The 11162-nt window shown below is 33.0% G+C and overlaps 1 long non-coding RNA gene across 1 annotated transcript; it reads left to right on the forward strand.

The window, feature by feature from the left end:
- Positions 1-629: 629 nt before the first annotated feature.
- On the forward strand, positions 630-1870 carry LOC128223794 (uncharacterized). The gene is made up of 3 exons (XR_008259359.1): positions 630-751; positions 1537-1587; positions 1821-1870. It is a non-coding gene; the product is annotated as an uncharacterized LOC128223794 (long non-coding RNA).
- The last annotated feature ends 9292 nt before the right edge of the window (positions 1871-11162 follow it).

Consider the following 11162-nt stretch of genomic DNA (forward strand, 5'->3'; position numbering starts at 1 on the left):
TTCATTGTAAGAAAGAACACTGGATTAAAAATTCAAAATGTATGAACACTACTTTCTTAATTTCTTTTTCATAAAAAACATGAAGAATCTGTGGTAGGAAAACAAGTAATATTATAAACTTGTTGTAATGTTGATATGATAATTATGTGTGTCATTTCATTCATGTGCTCAATCATTTACTTACAAAAGGAATTTTTTTTTTTTATTCAAAATGCCTTCTACATGGCGCCGCTTGTAAACATGTATCTTGAACAAAAATGTGCGATGCAGCTTTTGCATTGATATTGGGTGTGCTCCAAACAAGAACTGAAACTGCAATGTAGGGCATAGTTTTATTTTATTACATGGGATATGTGGTCAGTACATAATCTAGTCAAAATCTGATTACAATTTTTGTAATACAGTTAACTCCAGACATAATAACTTCAGAAAGAACAAATATTAAGTGCCCAGTTTTCATGATGAATTCTACAAATGTGCAGATTAATGAAATTTGGACAGTCTCTCATATATATGCTTATTTATAGTATTTGTTTTTGCTGTCATGCTTATACTTTAAAAGCAATGACATTATGTTTTTTTTTTAAATCATTAATGGGAAAAAACATAAATATACAAGAAGAATTAATTTCAATTAATTTTCTGAATCAGTTCCTGAAGCCTAGAGATGTCAGCACTCGCAGTCAGCCGCTTTATCATCCATTGCTCCATTAACCTCATCCACCTGGTCAACACAATTCAAACATACCAGGTAATGGTAAATTTAGAAATGGGCTGAATTGACAATTTGAACATGTTGCGTCATTTAATTTGAATAACAAACGTTACAGCAAAGAATAATATGTTTATTAACTGGATATTTCATTCCTAACAAGTTTAACATGTTAAACAACCATGAGCTTGTGCAATACATTAAATGTTGACTGAACATTACAAATCATAAAATTTAATTATTCAACTAATGGACTGGTTTATTGTTTAGTCTTATGCGATGGTAGTGTGTACGTAGTATGTGCCTCCGTGCGTCTGTAAACAATTACTCGTTAACACGATACAGCCTTCAGTTTTGATTGTATCTTGATGAAACTTGTACAGTATCTACATATCCATTAGAGTTTGGTTCCTTTTGAAAACCAGCCAGATCCGCCCATGCATACCTAGATTATGGGCCTTGATAGTAAACAAATCAGTGTGTCAGTAAACAATTGCTGGTTAACAAGATACAGTCTTCAGTTTTGATGGTATCTTGACGAAACTTGTACAGTATTTGGATATCCATTAGAGCTCGGTTCCTTTTGAAAAACCTTGAAATGATAAGATTATGGGCCTTGATAGTATGAAAAAATGAGTATTCAGAATCCATAAGGGGTTGGTTCTTTTCAAAAACAGTGACGTTGACCACATAAACCCAGCCACTAGAACATAGGCCTCTAGTTTATTATAAGTGCATGTTTGTCTTCATAGCATCATTATATATTTCTTTATTACATGAAGCTAATTTGTATGTGAAGCTTTGATTTTATGCACTCTTTTCAGATACAGACTCAGTTAAAACAGATATGGGTGCAAGTCATGACACTTTTACAGGTAATGTTTATTAGACATGCAGTATTTATATATATATATTTAAAAAAAGATGTCAATTGTAAAAGGATAGTATAATGTAGCTGGATTAGATGCAATGAAGATGACAGAAGTCAAAATCATCTTTATAATAATTTGATATTATTTGTACTATTACTTAATAGCCATAATGATGAAATACATAAAACTGAAAATGGAAATAATTTCTATGAAGGTCTTCTTTCTATTTCCAATAGATTAAAGATGTCCGAGATTCACGATGAATGCTGTTTGAAGAAGAATGAACAAATCACACTTTAATTTAATCTCACTGCCAATGTGGACTTAAAGAGGACAGGCTCTGTTATGACAACTGTATTTTTTTGAAGTAACAGAGATAAGGGTGTTAAGGGAATCATTTCAATAAAATATGGGAGTACCGGTACATACCAGTTTGATATCTTGATTACACTGAGACTTAAACAAAAATGGTAGATATTGGACCTCTCTAATATACATTTATAAACATCTCATGTCTTACGTCAATAACAAAGCTGTAATTAGGCGATATTTAGTGTAATTAACACTTAGGGCTATTCTTCTAAAACATATAACCACCGGGTTTGGCAGATTTTGAATAATATATGGGTGGGCTTTTTTGCTAATTTGCACCCCAAAAGGCACATTTGCTTTTGTATGGGGTTGGCATAAAAACTTAATAAATGCCTTCCCTCCAGTGGTTATATTTTTTAATGGAATAGCCCTTATCAACATTTTTAGCTGGACTATTTGAATAATAAGGAGGGCTATACCACTCGCCTCAGCATCTGCTTTGGCTTTAGCGTCCGGTTAAAGATTAAGACCAAGTTGGGATTTTCACTCATAACTGCAAAATCCTTCATTAAAGTCACTTAATACTCCATACAGTTGTTCAGGGTCATTACATAATGAGGTTAATACTTCAATAGCCTTCATTCAATGATCTTAATACCTTGCACAATTAATGATGAACATCTTACAATAAGGTGACATAACTCCATTTTAACCCTAAATACAAATTATTGCCCTTTTTTATTTCTTATGTCCGGCACATTTATATATTCTTAAAAGGTTTTTTAAAGCTAATTGTTTGGGCGGGCTGGTGGTAGGGTCTTCAAAGTCACCTTATGTGCAAAATAATTTTAGCTAGGTTTGACATATAGTGACCAAACTTCGTATGTAGGAAGCGTTTATAAAGACCTTTCATGAGATTGCGTTTTTTGCTTCTGGGATCAAGATAAAGGTCAAAGTTACTATTAAAAGCAAAAGAACTGGTATTGATAAACTTAAAGGTCGACATATTGTGACCAAACTTGGTTTATATGAAAGTTCATACAGACTTTTTATTGTGTTTTGGGTTATGATCTAGGTCAAAGTCAGTATTGCTGAAAAGTAAAAATATAGTTTTTACTGAATAAGTAAGGGGTGACAATATGTGACCAAACTTGGTATATATGACAAGTTAATGGAGAGCTTTCATTTGAATGCCTTGGGCCCCTTAAGGTCAATGTCACTGTTACTAAAAAAATATTACTTTTTGGTACTGAATAACCTAAGTTATGGTTGATATGTTGTGACCAAACTTGATATATAGGAAGAGTTTATTGAGAACTTTCATGAGATTGTGTTTTGGGCGCATAGGATCTAGGTCACTGTTACAAAAATAGAAGACAGCAGTTGAAACTGAACTTCTTCTGCCAATCATTAACAAAACAAGTATTGAAGTATTGTCACATCACGATTCTTGTTTACTTTTTAAATTGATTTTTCTATTGCTTTTGACAAGCACATATTACATCATTATGTAAGAAGATACATTGTTAAAAAAAACACAAAAAAATGTTAATTTGAATATGAGTGTCACTTCTTTTAAATTTGTAGCTGTTTACTTACCATGAATTTATCTTGAAATACAACTTGTATTTTTTATCTGTAGGGTACGAGTTGGACCATATTGAGAGATTGTTTTAAATAGCATATGCTAAAACATACTGTGACTGTTGTTGCTGCCTTTTGATTTTATGAAAAGTATTGCTTTATTATTTTTTTTAAATTCAATATTCTTAAGCTGCTTCTAATTCTTGTCAGGTAATTTTTAAATCAAATTAATTGTTAAAGTGACACTCTTGTTCAAAATCAATGCATACACATTTTAACAAAAATACATTTTGAGTGATATACCTTTAACTACTTAATAAATAATGCATTGATGGAACATATTTATTACTGGTAACAAGTTTGTAACCCTGTATTTAATAACAGAAAACGCAAAAATATTAAATGATTGGTGAATGCTAAAAGATTTACTGTGATCTACTTTAATAGTCTCATAAGGTAGATACACCATGTTTTATGCACATTTCTTTCAAATCAAACTCGGTATCCTTCATGAGAACCATTGCTTTCAACATTCATTCATCCTTTTCGCAATATTAAAACAATAGTATTAGTAGTGGTAAACCTTTTTGGGAGTAAGAGTGCATCTTTAAAAAAAATGTGTTTAATGTGGATATATTATGATCTATGTGTGCCTGTATGTATGCACTTGCTAGTATTGCCTAAGAATTTGACCTCTGATATTTTATGTAGTTGTTAGATGATATGAAGTAAATTCTGTCAGAGTTAGTGGAACTAATGATCCATTCTTAATCATTGAAATGTACTAACAGGGCATCTCACAGTCTTATGTCTTTGTATGCCTTTGAGGTTATGTCTCCACAAATCTTTATCATGACCTGACAGTCTGCTTTCTTTAATTTGTGTCTTTGTATTAAAAATATGCATTATTTTTAATACATATTTTATTGATAGTACTGCATTTATCTCCTATCGATTTTCATGTTTTATGTAACTTGAAACTTTCATTAAGTTGTATAAACATTAAATCTGTGAGAGTGTAGCTTTAAGAGAAACATTAGTGATTTTAGCATCAAACTTGTTTTATATGTTCTTTTTAAGTTCTAGGTTATTCTGTAATCATTAACCATCATTGTGCCATAGATAGACCTGTGGAAATTATTATAATCTACTATGTTATATTATTGAATAAAATACTGAACATGTTATGGTATGTTTGAATTTGGCTGATCATTGAGTAGTTGAGGGATTTTTATAGTCATATTTAGATGCCAACTGAACCTGAAAAGGTATACCATGAGGTTTTTTCATATCTACATTGTATATAACAGCGAGTGCTTTCCAATGCTTTAAAAAGATATTTTCATGAAATAAAACAGATATCTGATCATCTCAAACAGTGCACATATAAAAGATAATTTTTCGAAAATTTTCCTGTTCTCGCATTATATTGAACTTTAGTATGTACAGGGCTGGGACACAATATCATCGGTGCAATTTCCTTAATAAAATCACTTTCATATACAATGTACAATAAGTCATTTTATAGCCATCTTTTTGTGGATACAGTAAAAGAAAAATGTTTATTTCAATATCATGTTGCATGATATTTCACCTTGTGAAAGAAGTGAATTTTGAGAATATCATTTGAATATGATATTTCATTGTTTGAGAAAGTGACAATATCAAAACAACATTTCCATTTTTATGAAATTCAATCCCCTCAGTGACAATTAAACAGTGCAGTGATACCTATTAATTGGTGACACACTTTATTGAAAGAGGAAGAGAGGTAAGCACAGAGCTTTAACACAATGTCGATGACATAATTTCTGAAATGACACTACAGTTTCTGCATACGAATTGCTGCCTTTATCTATAAAAGTGATTAAATGGCATTCAACTTAAACCCCCGTTTCAATGTAAGAAAGCAAAACATCTCGCCCAGTGAACATTAAAAGTAAATGAAATGTATCTTATTGTGCAAAATCGATGAACTCTATTATATGACTATTACGATATTACACTGAAACAATTCTCCTAGTTATCAACCCTGCGAAGATGTCATTGACATTCGGCTGAACATATCGGAAGTAATATTATTGCCTGTCACCTAACAGACATGTTTGTTTTTTTGTTGTTGTTTTTTTAAATAAAGATTGATTAGTATATATATACGTAATAATATATAGGAACTATTATTGTACCTATGGCTACATGACTTTGGCAGTCGAACGTTTTTACTTATAGGTACAAATTTGACTGACAAATAACAATTTGCAAATCATAGACTAATAGAATATTTATATAAAAAATAAGGTAATGTAATGTAACTTTGTGAAAAGTTGTGTATACGGAACCTCATTATATAATTCTATCATCTAATTCATCATGCGAGTACGCTGAGGGTCGATCTATGTGGAATTATATTTTGTATAATCTTTGCTTGACCGACCACAGCCTTTTCATTGAAATTTCCAGCAGAACAGAATAAAACAGATTTTCATGATCTTTTTTGACACCGAAAAATACAGAGAATTTCCGGTAAATGTGTATAACCCGGTTCCCGGTACCAGTTGTTACTCCAAGAGAAAGTGGCATTCATGGTAAAACTCATTGCACTTTTTTCTGCAAAATCCATAACGGCGGATTTTCTAGCGTCCAAATGACCTTTCTGTCGGCATTGGATTATCATATCTATTTCTTAATAGGCAGTTTGTCCAAATCCAGGTGTAAAATAGTGAACAATATTACAAAAAAAGTGTTTTCACCAGCCGCAGTCAGCGTTGAAAGCCTATTTTACTCGTACAGACGGACGACCGCACTTCAATTAAGCAGACATGAACGTTTTTGTAACATGATGTTGTTTTTTTCTCAGAGAAAATGCCAAATATTATAGCATTTAAGGCTATTTGGGCTTTCACCTTTTGTCCAATGTGTTCTTAACCGCTCTTGAATACGCACCGAGATGGTACATCGGTTTAAGCCGTTTCTACTCTTTAGCTGGTGCCTAGGAAAAGCGGATAGCCCTCACTCAGTTGTTATTGCTGTAACCATTCCAATAGCATATGACTGATTAGCCTTAAACTTCTTTATGAGTTAAACGATACATTTCCAAAATGCCCATTCCCCGTTTACTGGCCAGGTTTTCGAACCCGCTCTTGAACCTTTTCTGCACGATCCGGGTGTTCACGACTTTTAGCAATCTACCATTCGAAGCATCTTGTAGACCATACTTTAGCCCATTTAATTCGTGTGTTTATCCCTCAACTTGGCAAAAAAGGTAAAAACCGTTATCGGGACTTTGCCGTGTATGTCAATTATACCGACACCAGACGTAAAAAACACACCTTTTTCTCAATATTTTAAAGCGGCGGCACCTGAGATGACACGGATCAAGAGTGTGCGTCCGTCCACAAGTCTTGAGATGAAAATGGCCATATTTGAACAGTGCAAACCTTAAAGGTGAACAAATTTCCAACCAGCAGAATTTAGTTAGTACAAAATATACATTGGGATCGAAGTCTGATTTTTTTTAACATGGGATATTTAACATAAATATGGAAGTTGGTCAGGGTCACGAATGTTGTCATGGTCAAGTTATATTGACCTTCAAGCATGACCACAGCCATTACTTTATCTGATCGAGGGTCTAGTTTTAAAAAAAAGGAGTTAGTCAAATGTGACAAATCTACCACAAAGCGGGAAGTTTACTCGGATCGAAATGATATGCGTGACTTTAAGGGTCGAGAAACCCTAGATCTACCTCCCTAAGGTAAGTTTCAAAACAATCTCTCGAGGGAACAGACTGATCAAAACGGACATTGGGATTTCAATTTTCAGATATGGATGGGCATTGAATGCGCCGATTTATTTTTCATATTTGCTCTCATGTAAGAATTCGGCTTACCTTTTACCTTTTGGTGTATTAGCTTTTGACTTTGCCCAATGAGGCATTTATCACATTTTGTACCATAAACGACTGAAAGTTTGTAATAATTAGCATTTTATTTTTTCAATAATGAACATATCGGGCCAATGACGTTTGATGTCAGCCAGCCTAGAATTATCTACTCGCTCCAATTTCTTTGCACGACTCCACATTCTACTATTGTGCTTTGCTGGCAATGTTAACAGACATTGCGATAATAAACAACGGTGCATTCTAATTCTAAGGAAAGAATTCCGTCTGAAAGTCTCCAAACAGCAAATCTCATCAAAAATATTACAGAAGGTTCCATACACATGTTCGTGTGAAATTCATTAATTATGAGGCAAAATCAGAGACGTTCACTCAACAATGCTACAACGAACAACTAGACCCGTAATAAAATTTTATTATAAGATCATAAAACATGACTTCAAGCATTTGATTTATAACAAATAATAACAAAACAAGAATTAAATGGGTTTTTTATAAAATGAGTCCAAATAACCAGTGTAATATATGTACTGTAAACATGTGTTCTCAGTAGTTACATGAGATGTTGTGAAACAGCACGTGAAGGTGTACTTGTAAGTGTGTGTACAGCTTCCATTTAGTTTACAAGTGGTTAGCCTTAAATCTTCTTATACTGTTTACTGCCGTCTTTTACTGCAATTATTTTAAAATCGTATACTATTCATACCTAGCTTTTATTATGTACAAGGGGTACCCAGCATGTACACATACAAGTGGTATTTCACAATATCTTCAATTACTTATGCAATATAGATTGTTATATCATACTTAAGAAACAATTAAGGGTTAACATTCCACATTGATAAAATGTGTATAAGCGAATGAATGTATGACCTTAATCATTTGTACAGAATTGGGCAATTTCAGTTTCTTCTTTTAATATTTTTAGCTTAATCTTTCAAGTGACTCTTATTCAAAATATACACATGTATGAAACATACATTTCGACTTATAAACCTTTAACTACTTACTAAATAATGATTTTATGGAAAATATTGATTCCTGATAACAATATTGTAACTGTGTATTTAATTTTTTTATATAAAAACAATCATATAAACTGTGGAATATCTAATTTGGGAGTAAAAGTGCATCTTTAAGCATATCAGAGATTGGATTCCTATTGTAATACTTTAATCAGAAATCATTCCTTACATTATCAAAATCAAGATATTGCAACAAATAATGGAATTCACCAGTTGAACATTTACAGTGTAAACATAGTCTCTGCATTATCTTTTAAAATCCACAAATGTTTCTTTTGCTGTTCTACAATTAAATAACAAAACTTGATATAAAGGGTTATACGCTAATTTCAAGACATTTCTCAACACTTAATTGATTATTATACTACATATAATACAATACATACTGTTCACTACAGCCAATAAGAAGATTGATCAATCAGATCAAACCTTTCATGAATGAAATAATCTCCAAATCTTTCCTAGTTTGACTTTAATGATAATTTTGCCTAACATTTCTTATATAACATACTTTTTGTTCATAAAATATAAATAATAAGAACATTCAGTTCTGCAAACAAAATTATATTGTTTGACACCAACAGATTTCTGAAAATAATGTCTTTAGATCGATCCTGCTGGTTCCCTTTTGTTTATCCACATAAAGGATGAAGCACTGAGCTACAATTCCCTCCAAGCCTTCAGATTAAGTAGCTGCACATGCCGACACAAGTAGATTGGATGAAGACGCTGTGGAAAGTCTGCCTCAAACCTGAAAGAGGGATATGAATTTCTATAATAAATATATTAATTCATAGCTTTATAAAGAATCAACATTTTTCTTAATGTAATTATACATACATATATATATATATATATATATAAGATATTTATGCTTTGAACTTTTAGTTTAAAACCATGTAAATAATTATTAACATACATTAAAATCAAAGACGTGATGTATTTCTGGTGGAACTTCTGGTTGACATTATAGACCTTTCTCAACGGCAAAGCTGGAAGCCAAAGTTGAAGTCTGTGCGCTTAAACTGAAACATACTAACGAACACAGCAGAAACCGAAAACAATTGCAGATGCAGTGATAATTACTAGTCAAAAGTATACGCAAATGAGAAAGTCAAACAAACATATATAAGAAGTGAATGAAATATAAATTAAACATAGTTCATTTGATCATTTTATGATGCACAGCTCTCTGAAAATCAAAGTTGTTATACATTTCATAAAAGCCCAGCTAGTTCAGTGCTGATTTTCCTCTTGTAAGCAACTCTTTTTCTCCTGTTCCACTCATGAATAAAGAACTGAAGATAGAAACAGAAATGAGATTGTGTCATTTGTCTTGCTGATTTCTTCAGAATCTGGATGAAGCTGTTGAACTGTTCGCAGATTTCTGAGTTCACACTTTCAAATCCTTGAAGTCGAGAGCTTCTAAAAGAAGTAGAGCATTTGTGTGAATAACTATGAAAAATATCGTGAAAAATCTAACGTTCTTGTAGTACCCACTCTCTCTGTTGAGGCAATATTCCTGTAAGTTACAGGCAAAGTCATAAAACACTGCTTGTTGAGGTTTGGCTAGATGAGAGTATAATGAAGCTGATGGATCTTTTCTGCCTTCAGCCACTGTCATGTGGAATCCATAGCAATGACCATGATCTGGACAAAACCAAAGAAACAAGTTAGATGTGCCGGGTGCTGATTGTTGTATTTTAGAGTAAATCTTTCTGCATCGCTCAAAAGTCCATAGCTTCATCATCATGGTCATTGTTTCTGCCTGCTCGGTTCTCATCTATCTGAAATTTGCGTACATTTCTCAGTTTAACACCATGTTCATTGAAGTAATAAGCCCGGCCCAGCTTCTCAGGGTTGTATGTTCCGAATTGAAAAGTGGCATCCTCTGGGGCATAAACTGGTAAGTTTAGAGACTCATTAGTAAAATGAACTAGAAAAAGTTTAATGTCATCAGGTAGAATGTTGTTGTTGTTCAACATTGACTCTGCAATCAAGTCCCGTATTTCTGGAGCAAATGATCTCATCTCATACATCTGTCTGTTAAACTCAAAATCTGAAAGATTTTCATTAGTTAGAAATTCCTGCAAGAAAAGTGCATATTCTGTTGACAAAATGCTTGTCACAGATGCTGTTGTAGCCAACATCTTAAGGACAGATCCATAAGCTACTCTTTCAAATTCTGACATCCCTCGAGTAAATCGCTGGAATGATTGATGAGCCTCTTCAGGTAGAGCCTGCATAAGCAAATTAATTCTATCATTATTTTCTGGAATATCTAACGGTTCAAATTCTGCAACTGTAGTTCGGGCTATATTATCCAATGCTTCACGATAAGCAATCATCTGTCTCTTTTCAACTCCAGGCTTATTCTTCAGGTAACATCTGTCCATCCGTCGATGCAATGTTTGCTGTGTCTGTAAAGATCTATCAGGTGTACTTATTTCTGTGAAATTTGAATGACGGAAACCTACGCCTTCTCTGGTTCCATCAAAGCACAGTCTATTAGGCTCATACCTACAAATGTCACATGGTTGTCTGAAATCAATGTTCATATTAGCTGCCCAACTAAACCACCATTTTAAAAAAAAATTGTTGCATCCATAAACTTGGCCTTTGGGTCACGAGTTCTGTACAGTTCATCCTTCATCTGACAGTATGCTGAAAAAGTGCAACCAGTTTTCATTACTGATGATGTAAACTCCCATCCTATTTCGTCACCTGCAGCTGTTGTACTACTAAAAACATGAATT

This window comes from Mya arenaria, chromosome 17 (genome assembly GCF_026914265.1).
Source record: "Mya arenaria isolate MELC-2E11 chromosome 17, ASM2691426v1".
Classification (NCBI taxonomy): Eukaryota; Metazoa; Mollusca; class Bivalvia; order Myida; family Myidae; genus Mya; species Mya arenaria.